The sequence below is a fragment of the Drosophila miranda genome (genome assembly GCF_003369915.1).
Source record: "Drosophila miranda strain MSH22 chromosome Y unlocalized genomic scaffold, D.miranda_PacBio2.1 Contig_Y1_pilon, whole genome shotgun sequence".
Lineage (NCBI taxonomy): Eukaryota > Metazoa > Arthropoda > Insecta > Diptera > Drosophilidae > Drosophila > Drosophila miranda.
In genome coordinates, this window is record NW_022881603.1 from 8,301,590 (window position 1) to 8,325,044 (window position 23,455).

Here is a 23,455-nt window from a genome sequence, read left to right on the forward strand (position 1 = left end):
TCTCGAAAATCTTGCCCATGGTATCCAGCATGCACAGCGGCCGGTATGACGATGGGTCGTTGAGCTCTTTGCCTGGCTTGGGTATGCCAGCCTTTGCCGTTTCCATGCTCGTGGGACTGTCCGCTCCGCTAGGCACTGGGTGTACATTGTGGCGAATGCTTCCGGATGGGCTCTAATTATGCATTTTAGTGCTGCATTAGGGACTCCACCTGGCCCTGCCGCTTTCCCGATCTTCAGCTTACCCGTGGCATCCAGTACTTCTCTGGCAGTGATGATGGTGGTGGTGTCCCTCAGGCTAGCTCCTTCTACCCTAGCTTCCTCTTGTAAGGGTGGTTGTCTAGGGAATAGGGTGCCGACTATCTCTCTCATATGCACCGGATCCTTGGGCATAGGCTGTCTGTTTAATCTCCCCATGACTAGTTTGTATGCTCCACCAAAAGGTTCCGCATCGGCCGCATCGCAGAGCTCCTTGAAGCATTTGAGTTTGCTGCTTCTGATGGCCTCCTTCAGCTCTTTTCTTTTGGCCTTGAATGCCGCGCCATTTCTGCCAAATTGGGCGGAGCCTCTTGCTCGCTGGTAGGCACGCCGAGCTGCGCAGCACTCCCTCCTGGCCTTGGCAATGTGCTCATTCCACCACGGTACTGGCCGGTGCCTGCTTCCTCCGATCTTTCTTTTTTTCATGGCTGCATCACAGGCCGCTTTGACGGTCCTGTAAACGGCAAGCGCGGATGCCTCAGCATCCCCGGCGGCGCTTAGGTTTTCTGCTGCCGAGAGGAGCGCGGCTCTGCTCAGGCTTTCCTCCTTGTACCCGGCCTGGAGCGCCCGCTGTATCCTTGTTGTGTTCCTGGGTGCAAAGGTTTCCGTCATTACGGCTAAGTGGTCGCTATGGGTGTAAGCACTCAGCACTTGCCACTTCGCGTGGCGTGCGAGCTCTGGGCTTGCAAAGGTGAGGTCTATAATAGACTCCCGCCCTGCTTTGCTGAACGTTGGTGTGGTTCCTGTGTTGAGGAGACAGACGTTCAGGCTTGCAAACTCGTCCAGGAGCGATGTCCCACGGGGTGTGTTCTTGGCGCTGCCCCAAGTCGTGGCCCAGGCGTTAAAGTCGCCCGCTATCAGGACCGGCGATTTGCCTCGTGCGTCGTTAGCGATGTTGCTGATGATCGCCTCATACTCCTGCTGCGTGAACCTTGGTGCTATGTAGCAGCTGTAGACAAAAGTCCCGCTGTGCTTAGCTCTCACATATCCCACTCTGGATGCTCTGTGGGTAAGCTGGCCTGGTTGTGGGCCACAGTTCCAGATTGCTGCTCCTCCGTCTGAGCTTTGCTGCCAGACTCCTTCGTGTTTTTTGCCGTACGGCTCGCTGAGTAGCGCTATGTCGATCTTCTGCTCCAGGACTGTTTGCGCCAACAGATCCTGAGCAGCTCGGCAGTGGTTTAGGTTGAGCTGCAGGAGCTTAACCATCAACCAGTTTTGCTAGTGCCTTCTTATACTCAGGGCAGCTGCGGCTGAGGGCCGAGTGGGCTGCTGAGCGGACGTCTCCTGGCTTGCCAGCGCATAGTATGCACATTGGCGGGTTGTTGCACTGGTTGTGCTTGTGCCCCTCCCCACCACATTTGTAGCATGCATTGCTTGACACAGGCCGCTTGGATCTGCACCTGGCTGCAGTGTGTCCATAGGCCATGCACTTGAAGCAGCGGGTTGGCGCAATCCGTTGCCGCACGCGGCAGACAACCCAGCCGATTCGAACTTTTCCGAGCTCCAGGAGCTTCTTTGCGAGTGCGGGCTGAAGGTTCAGCGTAGCTACCTGCGTTGCGCCATGTGCTTTCCGCATGTACGGCACTGCTCCTTGTGTTAAGTCGCCGTCGATCGCTGCAGCTATGGCCTCACATACCTCGTCGCCTGTCGTGAGCTCGTCTTTGTTGAGTACCTCAACCGCGACTGTCTCCTGCATGGCCTTCACGGCTGCCTTGTCCCCAAGCGCTTCCTGGATGGCCATCTGCAGCTCCTGGGTGGCGGGGTCTGAGGATTGTTGCATCCTTAAAAGCAGCTCGCCCGAGGCTGTCTTCCTGATGCCCTGAACCCTGTTTTTGAGGCTCTGGAGCGTTGGTGCTGCCTTCACCAGTTTGAGGATGTCGGCGTATGATGCCTCCTCGGTGCATTTGACCAGCACTGCGTCTGGTCGGCCTGTCTGCTTGCGTTTCGCACGCCTGCCTCTCACCTCACTCCACTTCTGTGTAGGGTTGGTGTCTTCCGCCTTGCCGCACTGCATCTTGGTTTCCTCTTGTCGAGTGGCGTCAGCTTGGTGTCCTTGCCTGGGCCTTCCGCGCGCGCTCTTCTCCACAGTTCGGGGTGTTGCCTCGCTCTTGTGGGCTCCTGATGCCGTTTGCGTCGCCTTAGTCGCACTGGGCTTGGTCATCCTGGGTAGGGGGCCAGTTGGGCCTGCAGTGTGATCATGGCACTGGCATCCTCCTGGCGCTGCCCTTTTATCCTCTGGCGCCTGCAGATGGGATTTGACTTCCACTTGCAACTCCTTCATGCGTGCTACCATCTTCTTGATGGCCATGTTGATCGACCACTGGCCCTTCTCGTTCATCTGGTAGAGTAGGTCGTCCAGGATTGCGCCAATCTCGTCTATGTCCTGTAAGCACTTCCTGCTTCGCTTGGGGGGGGGGGGGTTTTTCTCCCGCTACTCGATGGTGTAGAAGGGTCCCTCGGCCTCTTCAGAGTATCAGTGCCCTTGCCGCCGTCCTGCGTGGGCCGACGGGCAAAGCTGTGCAACGAGCTCTGCTTCATTGGCGGTGCTAAAGCTGCTTGTGGCGGGGTTCGGGCCACCTTTGAGGCTTTTTGGAAAGCCATTGCTCCTTGGCTTGTAGCGAATTTTGCTTCGTCGGCCAAGTGTGCCACCGGCGAAGCAGGATTCGGGGGAACATCTCTCAGGGCCTCCAGGGTCCGCGCCCCGGCCACGCGATTCCTCCACGCGTGTGAATTTGGGATGGAACTTATGCGTAGGTGTGTGTGCGGTTTGCAAGTGATCCCGCCTAGGAGTTAGGCAGGACCTTCCCTCAGGTGCGGTCGCTGACAGAAGCTAGCTGCTGTGGGCGCAGTTATCTTCCGCAGCGGTCTCTGTCGAGGGCTGGATGCTTTGGCACTTAGTGCCCCTTCACCGCACTGCAGTCGATCAGCTGGTTAGTGGCCTGCACTATCCAGCCCTGGTACCCCAGTCGATCAGCTGCGAGGCCTGGAGTGAAGAAGAAGAACGAGAGAACCGGCCCAAAGGAAATAAAGGATGAAAAAGGTGGGAATCTCCAAGTGACGAGTGAAAAGCGCCGTCCAAAGCACTCACAGTGGGCCCCAGCGCCCCTGCCCCCTTTGGGTGACCGTGGAAGTGCAACGCGCAGCCCGGATCAGAAGACAGTCGGGGTGAGACTCGATCCTCCCAGGTGAGCACGCGGTGTCAGCAAGAGCTTGAGCTAATTTCGGGTACTTTTTTTCCAGGTATCTTTCGCGATTTGTCTGTGTCTTGCAGAGCAGCTGTTTGGAGCGTCCGCACTCGAAAAATTCACGGTTGTGTGTGTGTGTGTGTGTGTGTTGGTTTGGCCATCGCAATGGACGCCCATTGCGATCCACTTAACAGTTGTTCTGTGCTCTTGCACCTGATTCTGGTACTGTTTTGAACTTCCCTTATGGTACAATACATACGTCATATACTCAATAGCCATAATAATAATCAAGGTAAATAAATATATCGCATCGTAACAATTGAGGACAACATTTGAGAACAAAAGATTCTGTATTCTGTTGCCATCTTTCACCCTCTCTCTCTCTCTCTCTCTCTCTCTCTCTACTCGTTTTCCAGGACGTTTTCTTAAATATTACACATTCAATAAAATATGCACATCAATAATTCACATTCAATTATCAATATATGAATATATCGTTTATCATTTATCTTGTATCGTTATTCGTTTGTTTTGTTTGTTGTATCTGTTTCTGTGTGTATTCCAGTCTGTCTGTGTATCTGTGTTTTTGATGCTATTCAATTTCTAGCTACTTAAATTCTCAATCTTATATCACCCTCAATACTCCTGCAGCTATTGCTTTAGCATTCTTTCGGGCTGATGTCAACGACTTCTGAAATTTATTTCCACAAATCTCTGTTGTTTATGTGTTCGTGTCTGTGTTGTGTCTGCGGCTTGTATCTGTATCTTCTGCTTACGTATCTGAAGTTAGCTGGCTTCTGATTTAATTGGTTTTCTGCGCCGAACTCTAACAGGTAAATTCACATTTAATCTCACATTTAAAATGTAAAAGTTTTCAATTATTTTATCTTAGGTTTCGCCCCGGGCTCCTGGGCACTTGGCCCCCCCACCTCTGACCCCTAACCAGGCGGTGCATCGGCAGCAGCATCAGCATCAGTCTCGGCCTATTGCTCGGTCTTAGACTCTGATTCAGATTCAGATGTTCATGCCCAGGTCCGAATGGAAGTCCTGCAGATACGAGAGCAGCTGCGAGGGCGTTGGCCTCTGCTTGGCCTCGCAGTGCCAGCAGCAGTTCATAACGGTGAAACTGAGGGCTGGAGGTTGATTAGGGCATGACCAGGGGGGCAGGCAAACGGATCGGGTTACTCACAATTCATCGGGGCAATTGACGGGCTGTTCCAGCCGGAAGCCGGCAGCCAAGTAATTGGTAAGCTCGAATATGTCCACCTCCTCGTGTGGCATCTGGGCGAGGGTGACCAGCTCCCAGTAGAGAACGCCCAGGGACCAGACGTCGCCTTGCGACGCGTACACCTTCTTCTGCAGCGCCTCCAGCGAGAGCCACTTCAGTGGCCGGTTCTCGTTGTCGCCCAGGCAGTCGTAGTCGTCCGGGAAGAGGTCCCGAGACAGGGCGCCGTCGCAGATCTTCACGTTCGCCTCCTCATCCACACTGAAACGAGAAGGAGTTGCGGGTGATTGTGAGAGTAGAAGGACTGGGGCTCTCATCGACTTACTAGCAATTGCGTGTGGCAATATCCCTGTGGATGATCCCCAGGGAGTGCAAGTAGGCCAGTCCCTTGGTGATGTGCAGCCCGAACTCCACCAGCTGGCGGGTACTGAGGGCTGTGCTGGACTCCCGTGACTGTTGCAAGTACCTGTGAAATGGGGAACGGATGGAATGGAGAATTCAATGGAAGAAATCTGTCCGGTATACTCACATCTTTAGGTTCCCCTTGGACGGATAGGGATATGCAATCTCTGGCGGCCCGGGCAGCTCGGTGTTGGCCAGCAGCGGGGCCAGGATGTGCTGGTGGCTGACCCCGATTAGCAGCGAAGCATCCTGCAGCAGACAGGCCACCTGGGTGAGCGATGCCCCATCGATGACAGTCTTCACCAGAGCTTCACAGGAGTCGCCCAGCTTGCCGGCGTAGATCCGTCCGAAGGTGCCCTCCTTGACCAGGTGCTCGTAGGTGAGGGCTCCCGGCTGGACGCTGGGAATGCGATGCGGTCTTCTCTCCGTGACTGGCCATGGTGATGGTGCTGCCACCGTTGACGAAGGCCCCGAAGAGGCTGCCACTGCCACCGATGCCACGGCTGCTCTTTGGAGTGGACATGCTGCAGGGCTGCAGAACAGCATAGAAAGAGAGGAATCATGTAAGGACTCATATTGTAGCCAGAGTTTTCTATAGTTAGTTTTTATTAGCAGTCGCCCCATCTGAATGATTCTGTCTGATGAATCTCTAAACAGATAAAGATTAGTAACTCCCGAAGACGCTTCCGAATTGCAATTGCAGCGCTTCAATGGACCCGAAAGTGCCTTCTGCTTAGGGCAGGGTCGGGTCGTGTCTGGTGGAAGAATAGTTGATGACTAGATGGTAAACTGTATAAATTTCCATATTTCCATGCCCATCTCCAGAACTGGGCCCCCGTTTGATTTGGCTCAAAGATTGGCAAAGCATTCCATTCCCCAAAAGGCCGAATGGGACAGGCAATGGCAACAGCAACAGCAAAGACATTGTATGAGGCAGACGATGGCAGTCGAAACAGCAATTTCAGATGCCGGATTTGCATCTTTCAGTTTGCATCCGTTTACCGTTAGTCATGCACTCGGCTGCGCAGTGCACCCGCCGCTCCATAGCTAGCTCCTGCGCTCATTCATTTTAATGAATTGAGTTCCGTTTCCGCTCCGAGGCACTTGGCCCGATGCCGTCTCCGTCTCCGCCACCGCCTCTGCCAGCCCAAGACGTTGCCATAATTTTCTCTTGCTGCCTTGCTCTCGTCCTTGCTCCTGCCCCTGGTCGCAGTTGTCTTACAGCATGAATAATTTATTGGCTGGCAAAAAAGCTTTAATTCGCAGAGCATTATGTTTGCATAGCCTCGAGGAGGAGCTCTGTAGAGCGGAGCTCAGCTGTAGGAAATTGCTAGCGTTCGTCCTGTGCAAACAAAGTCTGTGAAGACGGGAAGGAGGAGGGGGATATCCTCCCATTTGCCATCCCCACTCCCCTTGGATACCAGCCTACGCAGCACATTTATTTTCATAAAACCATTTACAGGCCCACTCCCGAAAAAGAGAAACTCCGGCTAATAAACACAAGAGAAATCACTTCATTTCTCTCACGCTCAAATCTGCATAACTGTGACGGGGCTCAAGTGGGATCCTCTGGGATCCCTGGGACACTAAATCTTCATCAGAGCAGAGCAGGAGCAGCAGCAGGTGGACGTGGACTGCCCGGAATTTAACTTTTATTAAACCGCCAGCAATATGCGGAGAATTATATTATTTTGCGCGGTCCGTCAATGGCCAAATGGGAGCCACAGGTACAGGAGCAGTAACAGTAGCAGGAGCAGGAGGAATGCCGGACAGGACGGCAAGGACCCTCCTGGCATTCAGGACTGGGGCAGGAGGAGGTCGGCAACAATTGCAACAATAACCACAACGACAACAGCCACGACAAAAGGCAATAAAAACAATAGTTGGCTGCCTTTTGTTAGTGAATTTCATTTTATGATTGCCGTCATTGCCACTTTCCCGAAGGGGAAAGTCCTCCAATGTCGCTGCTTTACCCTGGCTTTCCCCATCTTCGCTCCCGTCTGGTCTGTTTGTGATTTCTGCTGAGATACAGAAACAATTGTCTGCACCGGCGACGCTTTTATGCTTCTCCTCTTTGTATTCGTTCTGACTCCTTTGCCTGTGTTTGGCTTAAACTGGTGGCACCTATGGCCTGGGCCTGGGCCTGGGCGCGTTAATGAGCGCCGCAGAAGTGTAATTCGAATTCAAGTAATCGGTTTGGAGTTGGGAATGTTTAATCGGTTAATTGTTATTGACTATTCCCTATCTTATCTCCTTATCTCTTTGCCAATAAATTGGGAAATAGCAATTTCAGCAACATTCATCCCCAATCGCGGGCAGTACCACTTTATGGGGATTTCTCTCTCTCTCAAATTGTTCAAATTGCAAATGAAAATTTTCGCTTTAGAGCTGCTGGGGCGGGGGCATGACATGACTCTGGGCGGGGCATATTAAAAGCCAATGTCGAACGAGGAGACATTATTGCTTGGGTTTTCATTCGAAATTGCTGAAGAGCCGAAATATCTGCCAATTTCCCATCACAGATCGCATTTCGAATTGCCATTGCTATGATACTATGGAAGAGACTTTTCCATGCCGAGGACCGAGTTTGGGCTGGCTTGGTCCTACTATTAGTCCCCACTGGGCGTCAAGGAGATGACAGGCGTGGAGGCAAGGCTGATGGTGGCTTGCAGCTGCTTGGCTTTGTTGTGACATTTCTAATGACAACACCACATGGCTGTCCTGGATGGTGGGGTGGTTGGCCTGCACACAAAACAGCACATAAAACCTCCACCTCTACCCCACACCAGTGCACAAACACAGGCCTGACAGGCGTCTGATTTGCTTATGTCACTTGCAGCTCTACGGCTGCCCGCAGGAACAACAGCCATGCCTTCTCCTCCCACCCATTTTCCGGTCCGAAAACACCCGTCCACCACCACCACCGCCACTCTCTCGTTGCTTGTAATTAAAAACGCTTGATGACAATTTTGCCAGGGCTGCGCCATCCCCACGTCAGTGACGAGAAAACCAAAATGCAGTTGAAAACTTTTCGGCAACACAAATTGTAGTGTATTGACACTCAGACTTAAGCACGCGTTGTCTTCAAGATTCTCTTTTATTCTATCTCCCTTGGATGGTGTGACCGTATATAGATATTAATATAATACCTAACACGCCTCTCCTTAGATGTTTAATATACATGTCATTTACAAATCTATTTTCTTATAACAATTTGATTTGTGTACTTAATCTAATTAGCGTATATAAAATTTATGTGATTTCGTATTTTTCTTTCTTATTAATCTGTTTAGTATTTGTTTCAGTGTTTAATTTGTACATAATTTGATTTCATAATTCCTTTCTTTATATTATTTTATTGTTAAATACGCTTTACTACCTTCCCTGCCTCACGTGGTCTCAACTCTCTCCTGGTGGGTGTTGGTTGAGAAACTATTTGTTCATTGTTGGTTTTGGAATTGTCATCTACTGAACAATTGCTTTCGACATCAGGTGTTTTCGCATTAGGCGATGTATGATTGTTAGTGCTTTGGTTTCTAATTTGATCCAGGTGACGTTTTATTTCTCTGTTATTGTTCGCCAAAATACAACAATACGAACGCGGGCCCAGTTGTTGTTTTACAGTTGCCTGAGTCCAGCTTGCTTTGTTAGGATTTTTGTAGTCCCTAACCATAACTTTTTGACCCTTTAAAAATTCTGTGCTTCGTCTACCTTTGTGATTTACAACACGCTCAGTCTGTTTTTTATTTATTATGCTTTCGACCGTAGGTGGTTTTAACAACGAAAATCTTGTTTTTAGTGTACGACCAAAAAATAATTTAGCAGGAGATTCGCCCGTAGTACAATGAATCGTATTTCGGTAATCGATCAAAAATCTATTTAAAATTGTATTAAAATCTTGTCTTTCATTAGCCTTTATGTTTGCATATAGTGATTTCTTAACAGTCTTTACAAAATTTTCTGCTTGACCATTAGTCGCTGGATGTCCTGGAGCAGTAAAAATGTGATTAACACCATTGTTTTTCATAAACGTTTTAAAATCATCAGAAGTAAACTGTCGTCCATTGTCACTAACTAACACGTCTGGTAAACCATATCGACAAAATACTTCTCTAAGCTTGTTGATAGTAAACAATGAAGTTATTTCCTTCGTTTTGAATACTTCTGCCCATTTTGTATAAGAATCTATAATAACCAATAAATGAAAACCTCTAATTGGTCCTGCAAAGTCTATGTGTACTCGACTCCAAGCCTTTCCTGTGGATTTCCACGGTATTAACAGACTCTTTTCTGGACTTGATTGTAGTTCCTGACAAGGAATACAATCTCGAATTAATTTCTCAATTTCAGAATCCATGCAAGGCCCCCACACATAAGAACGTGCTAACATTTTGGTTTTTACTATTCCCAAATGCGATGCATGAAATTCTGCTAAAATAGCTTGTCTCAGTTTGGTTGGAATTACTACTCTGTGTCCCCATAAGATACAATCATATTCCACTGAAAGTTCATTTGTTTTAGAGATGTAGGCAGAAAACTCGCTGCCTTTTAATCTTGTCTTCGAACCAGTGTTAATTGCCTCACAAACTTTTGATAATATTGGGTCACGTCGTGTTTCACGAGCTATTTCTTTGAAGCTAATTTTGAACACCTTTTCGGACTGTATAAAATGTATGTAATTATAGTCTTCGTTTGGTACAGCCGTTTCCCATTGAGGCATTCTTGAGAGTCCATCTGCTATATTTAAGGTCCCCTTTATGTGTTCAACTGTATATTGAAAACCTGACAAAGTCAGTGCCCATCTTTGCATTCGTGCAGAGGCCATCAATGGAAGTCCTTTCAGGTCTCCAAATATGCTTAGTAATGGTTTGTGATCTGTTCGAAGGATGAACTTGTTTCCTAAAAGATACTGTCTTAATTTACTCACACAGAACACTATAGCCAGGGCCTCTTTCTCGATTGTACTGTAATTATGCTCGCTTTTGGATAATGCTCTTGATACAAATGCTATTGGTTTGATATCTTCATTGCATTTATGTGATAAAACACCTGAAACTGCATGACTGCTAGCATCAGTCGTTAATACTAACGGTTGATCTGGGTTGTAGTGAACTAAAACTTGTTCAGAAGTTACTTCTTTCTTTACCTCTTCATATGCACTCTGACATTCGCGTGTCCAATTAAATTTTGTATTTTTCTTTAATAATGCATATAAAGGACTCATTATCTGAGCGAAATTATTGATAAACTTTGAATAATAATTTACCATGCCTATGAAAGCTCTAAGCTGTGATACGTTTTCCGGAGCCGGTGCAAACAATACACTCGCAACTCTATCATTGTTTTTGCTCAGTCCTATCCTGTCAATTGAAAATCCTAGGTAACAAATTTTGGATTTAAAGAACTCACATTTCTTGTCATTTAATTTAAGTCCAACTGATTTCAGTTTTCTAAGTACAGCTTTTAGGTTTGAAATATGTTCTTGAAGATCTCGTCCTGTAACTGTTATGTCATCTTGATAAACCACAACTCCTCGCATACCCTGAAACAACCCTTCCATTGTTTTTTGAAAAATAGCTGCTGCAGTTTTTATACCAAATGGTAAGCGTTTAACTTTCAATAGTCCAATATGTGTGCTCCAAGTACACAAATTTTGAGATTGCTCATCTAAATTTAGCTGATTGTAAGCATTTGACAGGTCAAGTTTTGAATACAGTGTACCCCCTTCAAGCGCTGCAAAAATGTCGTCTATTCGAGGTAGTGGATACTTTATGTCGACTAAAGACCGGTTTAATGTAACCTTATAGTCACCACAAATTCGTATGTCACCGTTTGGTTTTAAAATCGGTACCAAAGGTGTTGCCCATTCAGAACTAACAACTTGCTCTAAAATTCCATCATCTATGAATTTTCGTAACTGCACTTCAATCTTTTCTTTCCATGCTAATGGTACTGACCTAGGCTTGAAAAATATTGGTTTTGCATCTTCTTTTAATAGTAACGATATCGTATTCGTAGTATATGAACCTAAACGAGGCTCAAAAACTTCAGCAAACTCCGATTTAATCTGTTCTGTAATTACAGAATTTGGTTCATTTACGTACACATTGTTCACCTGCATTAACTCAAAATTAAAAGCTCTCAAAAATGTTCTACCTAGCAAAGGTGGACTCACTGCATTGGTTACAACAACAACAATTTGTTTTTTTAGACCTCGATATTCGATCGTTGCATCGTACTCACCAATAACTTTGATTGAATCTCCATTGTAATCTACATATGGAACTAGACATTTTCTAAGTGGTCTGCTGGTATTTAAGCTTTCGTAAAATGTTTTTGGAACCAATGTGCACGGTGCACCAGTGTCGCAAGCAATTTTCGTTATGTTTCCATCAATTTTTACAGGTAAATAATATACTCCGTTAGTTGAGGTTGTATCAACGCTATAGATAGAAAAGTTATAATTATCATTATCAAAATTATTATCAGAATAGGTGTCATGTTTTGTTTGAGATACATAATTTACGGATTTTTTTGATTTATTTTTACAAATGCTCGCCAAGTGACCTATTTTTCCACAGCTGTGACATTTGCATGCCTTATACTTGCAATTGTTTGAGTTATGATTTCGCCAGCCACAGTGTGTGCATGGCTGCTGCTTCTTTTCTCTGCCAGCGTCGCAGTCGTTTTCGCCGTCGCCGTCACCGTCGCTTCTGCCGCCTCTGTAACTCACGTTTCGGTTGCCCTTGAAATGACTTCTGCCGTTGCTCTTTGCTTGATCTCTGTTCTCGCCTCTTTGCCTCTGCCATTGACTAGTCCCGTTCTTTTGATGCATGTAGTTGACGTTGTGTTCTGTCTTCCTTGTGCTGATCTTCGTCTCCATGATCATCGCCTTCTTGAGTGCATCAGCCAGAGTTAGATTTTCGTCTTCTTCACATATTCTTTCATATATATAGGGTTGGGAAGGCTCATCACAAATTGGTTTAATACAAACGCTTCCAGATTTGAGCCAAATTTGCATTCCAATGCCAATTGTTTAACTCGAGCATACCACTCCGCTACAGTCTCATCTTCACTTTTTGTGGACATGTGAAATTTTTTTCTTTCTCTGAATATGAGTGTAGGTGGTGTGGAGTGTGTTTTTAAAATTTCACATAATTCTTTGTATGCTTTTGATACGGGTGATACCGGATTGCACAAACTATGTAGTACAGTGTAAGCCGCTGTACCGATCGACTTCAACAAAACTGCCTTTTTTGTGTTTTCCTCTTTCACATTCAATTCGCACAAATGTATGTCGAATTTTTCCTTCCAAATGCAGAACGTTTCTTGGTGTGGCGAAAACTCAGCCATTTGATAGAATGTTGGTGCTTCATTTTTCGTCATGTTGCTATTCATATATTATATGCACTTTTAACATGTGTATGTATATTAATACGTTTTATTTTATGCTCGTCGCCAATTATGTAGTGTATTGACACTCAGACTTAAGCACGCGTTGTCTTCAAGATTCTCTTTTATTCTATCTCCCTTGGATGGTGTGACCGTATATAGATATTAATATAATACCTAACATAAATATTCGCACAGTGGCTGGGATGTGGGCAAACATTTTAATGAAGTTTTCACGGTGAGACTTTGGTCAACCTCTGATGAAATTTACTTTTTGGGCAGAGAAAAACCCCTTTAAAAGTTCGAAAAGATGCATGAAATGAGTAAAAGTATGGAATACATATGTTTCTCTTTCAGATCCATCTCTTAAAAGTACTTCACACTTTGATTACACATAGATTGTTTCATCGGCTTTATCGATGTACTGGTTCCACTGTGCAGGCCCAACAAGTTTGAGAGCTGGTCGCAAATTGCTGTTGCAAATATTCCCATCTATCCACCGCTGCTTTTCAACGTACCCGACCCGGTGCGGCAGGGAGAGCGGTTTGAGAATATTACGCATACGACCTGTCGCCTTGGCATTAATGGAACCGATGGCAGCCGAGGCAGGCGGCTTGATGAACCAGAGCCTGTCAGGTGGAGCCGACACAGAGACCAGGACTGGCTCAATTATATTTCAATTTACCTGACAGCAAGAGAGGGAGGGGAAAGAATCTTTTCCTATTCTGTTTCCCCTGGCTCCTCGTCATCGGAAAAGCCTTTAATCAAGGCCTCGGATTGAGTTTTTCCGGCACTCCTCTGGCTTCTCTTTGCCAGAACTTTAATTATTTTACCATTTCGGGGACGATGCTGCCAGGGCAAACTGTGCGCCTTCTAATTTGCTAGAGAGACTAATTTGAATTTTGTTTGATTTATGCCTGATATCGATTGGCCCTCTCCATCAGTTCCGTTCCCCTTTGATGCATGGCATTTTGATGAGGCGATTTAGCCTCGTTAGCCTCGCCATTTAATAAGCGTTTCGGGTCGCACAAACAAAAAGGTTCACTCGGCTAATTCATAATTGAAAAGCGGCAAGCGGCAGACCGGCAGAGCGGTTCCACGGGCCTGTAAAATGGTGGTGGGGCGGGACAGGCATCCACTTGTAATTAAAGGTGGCGTATAGTTAACCCAAGTCATCGTCGCTTACTTGTACACGCACTTAATCACGCGTAATTGCCTTTCAATTACGCATCGCGTGTCCGGGCCATGCCCCACCCGCCCACGCTTTGAGGTCAGCATTTTACAATTTATATACATAAGAAAGTACACTGTACAGTGCTCTACAGATTTGTCAGGTCCACAGTTCAGCTTGTTGTTGACTCCGCCAATTAAATCAATTTGCAATTTTCCGACCAGTTTCAGTTGGCCCTGAGGGAAAACCTGGCTATCAGTGGGAAAATATATTATTGGATATCTGTCAACTGAATTCAAGGACAGGGCATTGCCTCAAGGTTAATGGACAAAGAACCAGGTTCTCTAACTCTGAATTATTTCCATGTAGCTCTGTCGGAATCGGACGCGCTAGAAAGGATGATCCGAGGCCACTCTCTGGCTGCATCCACACCACAGTATAGTCGAGGAAACAAAAGAAACATCCGCCACTCGGCCAACGGCTTCCGATTGCCTCTCCTGAGGCTGGGGCTGACAGGAAGCAATCAATAGTGTAGTGCCAGACAACAGCATCCGCCGCTGTTTGCCTGACCAATCCCATCACCAGGGATAAATGATGGCGGATCGCAGACTTGGAGTAAAAAAATATCCCCTGGGGGTCGGATAATTTGTCAACCTTTGGTGACGGCTCGGCTTTTGTTCAACGGTCAACCCATTAAGTGTCCATCCTTTTCATTTCCATAAAGCTTTTGTGCCGAGTGTAAATAATGGGTTTTAATCAAAAAGAACAACAGTGGGATATCCATTAACGGAGTACGTGTCACCAAATTCTTCTGCGAACTGCGGACTGGTACCTGGAAAACTCCAGTCTATCCCCCCAGCGCAGGGGAGGTTGACTTTGCCCCATGCGGCGCGCGTCATTTACTGTTTTAATTACAAATTTCTTTAATGGGGCGACGACAACATTTTAAATTAGCACCTGCTCCCGCTCATCCCCATCCCAATCCTCTCTCTGTCATTCGCTGATGCAGAAATCTCCATAAAACACCGCGACATGCTCCAACCTGCTCTCCACCCTCTCCTCCTGGAGCTCAATCCTTTGTTGGATGGGGCTGCAATAATATTTTGCAAGTGTTTATAAGCATGCACAAAGCCATGTTTTAACAGCTGTAGTCCGTAGGCGAAGTCTGGTTTCTCTGCCGTTTTTATTGTTATGCTCCTCTACCATTTCTCCACCCTCTGCTCCCTCCATCCCTTGTTAGAAGCTCCCTTGCACCCGTTGCCGTTTTTTATTTATTTATTTATTATTAAATTAACAAATTATCTTTTAATAATGGTACTTCGTTACTAAAGGCGGAAAAGGATAAGTTAAAAGTTAGCTAAATTTAAATGATTATAAATATAGCATGCAATTAGTTTAAGAGACAGTTCAGGGGATAGGGTTTGACAGAGCGAGTTATAATTATGGCATAAAACCCTAAAAGGTTCATGATCAGCATAATTAGACCAACATATGGGTAGACGGATAGGCCTAAAAGTACGGGTAGGTCTGGATGGAACGGCCAAGTCAATCTGACCCAAGAGAGTTTGGGAGTCAACAGTCCCAAGAAGGAGCTTGTGCACGAACATTACGCCATTGCATATTCTGCGATCGTGCAACGACGGCAGGTCAATAAGATTTAGCCTAGACCGGTAGGGTGGCAAGATTCTACCCTAGTCCCAGTTAAAGTTCCGAAGGGCAAAAAGTAAAAATTGCTTTTGCACGGATTCAATAACAGCCTGCTGCTCTTTATACTGCGGGCTCCACACACAAGAACAATACTCCAATATAGGACGTACTAACGAGATGTACAGTTGTTTCGTAACGTACGGGTCGTCAAACTCCTTGGACCAACGCTTGATGAACGCTAAAACACCCTTAGCTTTATTTACAGTTGCAGCTATATGGGTGTTGAAACACATCTTATGATCAAAAAGGACTCCGAGGTCATTTGAACTCGAAATTCGCTCAAGGCCATGATTTCCTAGAACACATGAGACAAAATGAGGAGCGCGACGGTAAAATGTCATAAGTTTGCATTTGGAAAGGTTCAGAAAAAGAAGATTAGTTGAACACCACAATAGTAGTTCACTTAGATCAAGCTGAAGGCGTGTGTGCAAATACCAATCAGAGTAAGAAAGACAGATTTTGACATCATCAGCATACATTAGTGTAGTAGAGTATGTTATAACTTGAGGAAGGTCGTTCACAAATAAAATAAACAGAAGCGGGCCCAGATGACTTCCCTGTGGCACACCTGAAGTAACATTAACAGTATTTGACAACCCGTTAGAAAACAAAACACGTTGAGTACGGTTAGAGAGATAGGACAAAATCCAATCTAGAAGATTCGTTGGGAACCCTAATAAAGAGAGCTTTTGAATAAGCAGAGCCATGGTTCACAGAATCGAATGCCTTGCTGAAGTCCGTAAAAACTACATCCGTCTGCAAACCAATTTGAAAACCACGGTGGATTAGGTTAGAAAACTCAAGAAGGTTAGTCGATGTTGAACGATGTCTGAAAAAACCGTGTTGCGACGGAGATATCAAGCTGCAACAAAGATGTTGCAGTTGCCGGGTGACCAGGAACTCAAGAAGCTTCGGGATGGCGGAAAGCTTTGCGATACCACGATAGTTTTCAATGTTTGATCTTGAACCTTTTTTGTGAAGCGGAATGATGTAGGACTCATTCCAAATTACTGGGAGACAAGACTGTTCCAAGGAGAGGTTGAAGAGAAAGGTCAAGGGTTTGCAAAGGGACTGGGCACAGTGTTTTAAGATGCAACTTGGTACTTTATCTGGACCCGCAGAAAACGATATGTCCATAGATGACAAACCTTCCAGAACAACGCTTTCCTCGAAAAAGGGCAGAAAAATGCTGTTAGCTTGAGGTAGCTGGTACGGATACGGAGTGGATGCGTTGTAAATATGAGACGAGTACGTTGTTTGGAAAAAGTTAGCGAATAAATTTGCAATACCAACAGCAGAAGCTTCTGTTTTGTTCTGGTAATGAAGGGACGGAGGAAAAACGTTTGACTTGCGCTTAGAATTAACGAACGAATAGAATTTTTTAGGATCCCTACGAAAGTTACTACTACATTGTGAAAGGTAATGATTATAACACTGACTATTGACGGCAAGGAACAGAGAGCGAGCGGAGGAGTATAGAGCTAAGGCCAACGTGGAGCCCGACTTCTGGTACTTTTTATAGAGCCGGGATTTATTATTTTTTAAGTATGACAAATACTTGGAGAACCAGGGAGGCTTGGACGATACAGGTACAGTGATATCTGGAACAAACGTATTAAGGGCGGAGTAAATAGAACTATAAAACGAGTTAACAGTTGCATCTATGTTCGGTAATGAATAAAGAAACGACCAATCAACACGCGAGAGATGTAGATCTATATCAATAAAGTTTGTTTTGCGAAAACACTTTATGTGACAAGGAGCCATGGAACTGTCAGCACCTCCAGATTGTGTACACTCCAGTGATATCAACAAAGTTGGATGGTAAGGATCTTCAGGGAGAGATATTGGGCTTGCTCTAGATACAGTAGCAGGAGAACCATCGTTAACAAAAACGAGGTCAAGAAGTCTGTCCCTAATGTTTTTAACGGCATTAATTTGGACAAGGGAAATATCCGTTAGCCCATTGATAAAGTCATTATGGCAATTGGGAAACAACAGGTTAGCGTCATCACAAGGCAGCCAAGAAAGAAATGGGAGGTTAAAGTCCCCCATGACAATAATTCGATCATTGCACCCTAATGTAGAAACAACGTTATTAATTGCTGAAAGGTCGTGGAAGTAAAGCTCATCATCAGACCTGGGAGGAATGTAAGAGCAGGTTAAATAGAAAAATGCGGAGCCAACACGAACTTTGACTGCAACAAATTCAATTCCATGAATGTTATTGAATGGGAATAACTCAGATGAGAAAACAGATTTAACTGCAATCAGAACCCCACCTGCAAAAGATGGGCGGTCCATTCTATAAACAGTGTAACTATCAATGAAAATTTGGTGATCATTGACAGAGGAGTTAAGTCAGGTTTCGGTAAACGCGATGGCATCGAAATCAAAGGACGCGCTATTAGTATGAATTTGACGCAACTTTCCCAGCAAACTGCGAACGTTCTGATAGTGCATGGAAAAATAGTACATCAGTTTTTTGGAGCATGTTCGGTAATTCTTGGATTCGAGTTCGGATCTTTGAGAAGGAACTCATGCACAATTGTATGCTCAGGCCATATTGACGGTTCTAGAGAACAGGATAGTAAAGAATCAGGGAGAAGAATTTTAAATTTGGAGTAGGAATTGCAGCAGGAATTGGAGCAGGAATTGGAGCAGGAATTGGAGCAGGAATTGGCAAGACGTCGTCAGCAACCAGCACACCCGCACTAGGAGCACTCACCGCGTCAGAAGTGACGGCCACAGAAACTGCAGGGATGGGATTGATGCTGTTGGGGAGTTGGGTGCTCGAAGGAAGCACATTGCTCGGTGTAAAGAACTCCGGAGCCACCGTTGGCGGATTTACAGACAACGGCGTGGCATGCCTACACGGAAATGCTTCCGATGGATGAAGGTGGGAGGCAGGCGTACCAATCGGATTAGGTTGCAAGAGATTGGTATCATTATGCGGAATTTTCCGTCTAGGCGATTCGCTCAAGAGTTTGAGCCCAAGAAACTGTGATTCAAGGGCAAGAAATTTCTCGTTGAGAGCCACAAATTGTTTCCGGACATCCAGAAACCCAGTTCGAGTCTGTCTCATAAATGTGCGTATTTCGGCCTCAATCTCCCGACAAGCCAGACATGACCAAGACAGGCCCATGCGTTTCGAGATCAGATCATTCAGCCGGCCAAAATTTCCACCACCAGCACATTTTATGTGGGCAAAATTGTCGCACAGCCAGCAGCTAAGAAATGAATCTCCTATGATAACACCACCGAATTCACATTTCTTTGCACTACAAACGATTGCCATTATTGACAGCAGTAGAATCACTGTGCACGAATAATAAGAGAACGGAGTGAGATCGCAGGTAAAGTAGGAGAGCAGACAGCAGAGCGAGCCAGACAATCAGCTGCAGCGGCAATAATTCAAAGCAGATGATCCAACGAAGTGCAGAAAACGAGCAGTAAACTCACCAAAGCAGAGACACAAAAGAAAAGTCCACAGAGAGGGAGAGTATAGGCAATCCAGAGAGAGTGAGAGCAACAATGCGAGAAGCCCGCGTATGCTCACGAGAGAGTGTGGGCGATGCAAACGCTGATGCGCGAGAACAGTGCACACCGAAGAAGCGATAACGAAAAGCAGACTGGGCAAAAAACAATAACAAATTGCCTGCACGAGTCCGATGTGTTACTTTGAAATATTGAATTTATATTTAACACTTGTTTACAAACAAAACACTGGTGGTTAACACAAAGTAGAATCAAATTAAAGAGATGCGATAATAAATCAAAACAAAGACACAACAATGTTGTATGATATTTAGGCAAAGGGCGGAGAATGCGGGAGCAAGAAAAAAAAACACAACCGGCTTAAGCAAGAGCTAGCTTGCTGCACATTAAAGCAATTTGGCCAACATTTATGGACTGATTTAATAGAATATAAGGGAGTGGTTTGCCAGAGGGGCAAAGGAAGGGCTCCACTCCACTCACAAATGAGATATTTCCACACAACTGAACAGAGCAGACTCTGTGTGTCTGTGTGCACTTGGATATAATTGTTTGACTAAATGAGTGCGCTCCGTCCCCCCTGCTCTATATGTTTCTGCCCCCAAATGGTGCTACACTTCGATTAACGCTCACACATGTATGTGGCGAGAGGAGAGTGGGGAGGGGAGAGAGGGGAGGCCACTGAATGGGGAACAGAACAACAATAATTATGGCAAACACCCTCAGACCCCGACCGCCTCTCCACTTGCATGGGCCCTTCCTATCGCATCTCCCCACCACTTCTGAAAAGAGGAAAAGGACTCTGAGAGGGGAACGATTAGAATGGGTAAGAGAATTCATTTAATGTCTCGACGTCTGCTGCGGTGCGAGTAGATAAAGCTGAGCTGATGTGACTCTTCTGATATGTGTACATATATTTGTGTCTGGAAAATGTCTTTTAAATACGTGAAATGCATGACCAAGTAGATAAATGACTTTGTCAAGGCCTCTAAATTTGCAGCTGATCGGCTTACAAGCCCTTGTTGTACCACACGGTGTCCAGGTCGGGACGTTTCTTCTGAATATTTTCGCGCACCTTCTTCTCCAGGCTGGACACCTTGATGGCAGCACGCTGGCTGAAGAACGCACAGCCGAGGGGTGTGGCAAAGATGAGCACTGTGGAGATAATGTTTTTTATCCCCAATCGGCCGACTAATTATTTCGAATTAAATAAAACTCGGCGCAGAAATAAAATTACGATATGTTCTTTAATGCGTGACATCCAAATTGCAAGTGTGGCTTGCCTGCCCTTTACATTGCCGCTCCGATTGCTAAGCGCAGCTTCGCTCGGCTGACGTCGGTAGGCAGACGCAAAGCGGAGATAGCGAAGAGCGAGCTGGCAGAGAGCGTTTAGCAGGGCAAGCACGCGCAAAGCTTTAACAAACAAATGAGTGACATAGACATAAGTAACAAACAAAATAAGCGGCTGAGGGCCATGAATTAGGTGCTATTTGGCAAGCAGCTAATCGGCTGGGTTCTGCTCCGAACATTCACCCCCCGTTGGAAGGCAAAGGCTTTCAACAGATCCATCCTGAAGGGGCAGAACCGCTATTTTTCCAACGGCCCTCTTGAAAAGGCCTTTTTGAGTGCGGATGACGGCTACTCTGATGGTTCCATCTTTTCCTGGGATGACGCTCTCAATGCGGCCAAGCGGCCACCTTAATGGTGGCAGCGTTTCCTCCTTAATCATGACGAGCGCTCCTAGCTTGATGTTTGGAGACGATGACCGCCACTTGCTCCGCTCCTGAAGAATCGAAAGATACGCCGTGCTCCATTTTCTCCAAAACGCCTGCTTCATTTGACACAGCCGCTGCCATCGACTAAGTAAATTGACCCGGAGATGCGCCACATCTGGCTCGTCGAATGCAGCTTTCGGGGCTCCATTGAGAAAGTGGTTTGGCGTGAGCACATCTAGATCATCGGGACTTTCTGTAATTGCATAAAGCGAACGGGAATTTAACAAAGCAGAGATTTCACAAGCCAAGGTCTGAATTTCATCAAGAGTAAAACTGTAGGTCCCGACGATGCGATGAAAATGATATTTAGCTGCTTTAACAGCCGCCTCCCACAAACCCCCAAAATGAGGTGAGCGAGGGGGGATGAATTTCCAATCGATTCCACTAGAAACGCAGAGATGTGACACAGCCGACGTATGACGATCGCTGAGGAACATTTGCCGAAGCTCCAAAAGCTCATTTTTTGCTCCTACAAAATTTGTAGCGTTGTCTGGCCAGATGATTCGAGGTTTGGGACGTAGACTTATAAAACGCCTTAATGCTGCCAGAAAGGATTCTGTAGATAGATCCCGAACGACTCCCAAATGAGTTGCTTTGGTGCTAAAGCATACGAAGACAGGGATGTAACATTTGATAGGAGGCCTGCTTCTGACTTCCGACTTGTGATAAAAGGGTCCGCAAAAATCAACGCCCGTTGTGTGGAATGCTGGATTAGTCCTTACGCGATCCGCAGGCAAGTTTCCCATGATATGTTCCCTCAGCACTGGCTTCAAACGAAAGCATCTAACACATTTGCGAATGATTCCCGCAACATATTTGCGTCCACCAATAGGCCAGAATTTTCGCCGAAGCAGTCCGAGCAATCCTTGAGCTCCTGCGTGGAGAAACCTTTCGTGAAAGAAGATAATAATAGAGACAGTGACAGGATGTCCCTTAGGAAGCAGGATCGGGTGCTTCGCGCAGTAGTGCAATTCGGCATTTTGGAGGCGGCCTCCAACACGCAGCAATCCAAAGCTATCCAGAAATGGATTCAGTGAGGCCATCGTGCTTTTTGGGGGTAGGGCCTGTTTGCTGGCGAGGGCCCTTATCTCTTCCGAAAATTGTTGCTGCTGTATTGCCCTTATGAGCAAATGCGTACCATTTTTGATGTCGATTACGGTAAGTTGACCCTTCGACCGCGCTATGCCTTTGTCCTTGAGCATGTAGAATCGATATATGTAAGCAAAGACGCGCTGCATGGATCCGAATGAGTTTTGAAATTTGCAATCGTACGATACATCCCTTTCGTTTGAAACAACCAATGCTGCATGACGACGTTCTGGTACATCGGTCGGCAATTGCAAGCCTGCAGGCCACTCTGAGCTCTCAAGATGCAAGAATGGTGATCCAGAGATCCAAAGGCTGCTATCCATTAGGTCAGCGGGCGTGGATCCACGTGATATGATGTTGGCAGGATTCAACTTTAACACCTGAATCTCCTCCTTCGGGTCATTGCGCCATAGGATGCACTACACATGCGTATCGGGATGGGAAACGCGTACACAGCGGTACATTTTGCAGATATCGCCACACAAGGCGACTTTAAACGAGGGGGAACGTTGTGAGTTGCTGCGGACACCGCAACTCTACGGTTATACCCGATACTAAGTCAGTATGGCTCTCCTCCGGCAGACGCCGCTAATATTAAACGACACGACAAAGAGTGCGTGCGAGAGAGACAGAAAATCAGTCTGAGCGTGACGTCGGGCTCTGCGTAGCCACTGCAAATTGATTTGTTCCTATTGGCTATAAAAATGATCTGATCTGATCCAGATTCAGCAATCTGATAGATATGGTCATTATCTATGATTCTGCGTTTTTAGTTTTCTCGAATGTGCAATATTGTGGATGCAACAGATTTTCGTCTTTTGTGTGGGCGGAAGGGGGTTGCGCGAAGTTTTGAGATACACGTTTTATAGTAAGATCTAACAGGAGTGCGGACACCAAATTTGGTTACTCTAGCCTTAATAGTCTCTGAGATTTTTGAATATCCCCAGATTTTCATCCTTTGCGGGGGCGGTAGGGGGTGTGGCGAAATTTTGAAGCAAACTCGTCTCGGTCCGATATATTAGGAGTGTGGATACCAAATTTGGTTGCTCTAGCTTTTATAGTCTCTGAGATCTAGGCGCTAATGTTTTACTCTAAGCAAAGCCGCCTATGCTACGTGTGTGTTAGAGAGAGACAGGGCGAGAAAAAATGAAATTGTTTTCTTGATGCTGGCTATAATAATTTTACGATCTGGTTCAGATTTTGCACTCTAGAAGATATAGTCATCTTCTACGATTCTGCGTTTTTAGTTTTCTCGTATCTTTAAAATTGTGGATGCCACAGATTTTCGCTTTTTGTGGGGGCGGAAGTAAGCGGGGCAAAGTTTTGAAACATTCTTGTAGCAGTGACATATCACAGAAGTCTGGATCCAAAACATCGTTGCTCTCGCTCTTATAGTCTTTGAGCACTAGGCGCTGAAGGGGACGGACAGACGGACAGACGGACGGACGGACAGACGGACAGACGGACAGACAGACATGGCTCAATCGACTCGGCTATTGATGCTGATCAAGAATATATATACTTTATGGGGTCGGAAACGATTCCTTTTGGACGTTACACATCCACTATTACCACAAATCTAATATACCCCAATACTCATTTTGAGTATCGGGTATAAGAAGCGGAGACGAAGCAGAGTTATCAGAATTTTAGGTTGGATGGTGGGTCCAGCCATTAGCGCATCATTCAGTAATACTCCAGACGCTGTTTTGGCAGATCCATCGAACTCTACGCGTAATTTGGTGGTTGTACTATCCTG

At 46.1% G+C, this 23,455-nt stretch overlaps 1 pseudogene; it reads right to left on the reverse strand.

Moving 5' to 3' along the window:
* Positions 1–4,454: 4,454 nt before the first annotated feature.
* On the reverse strand, positions 4,455–5,617 carry LOC117191899 (annotated as a pseudogene).
* Between the last annotated feature and the right edge of the window lie 17,838 nt (positions 5,618–23,455).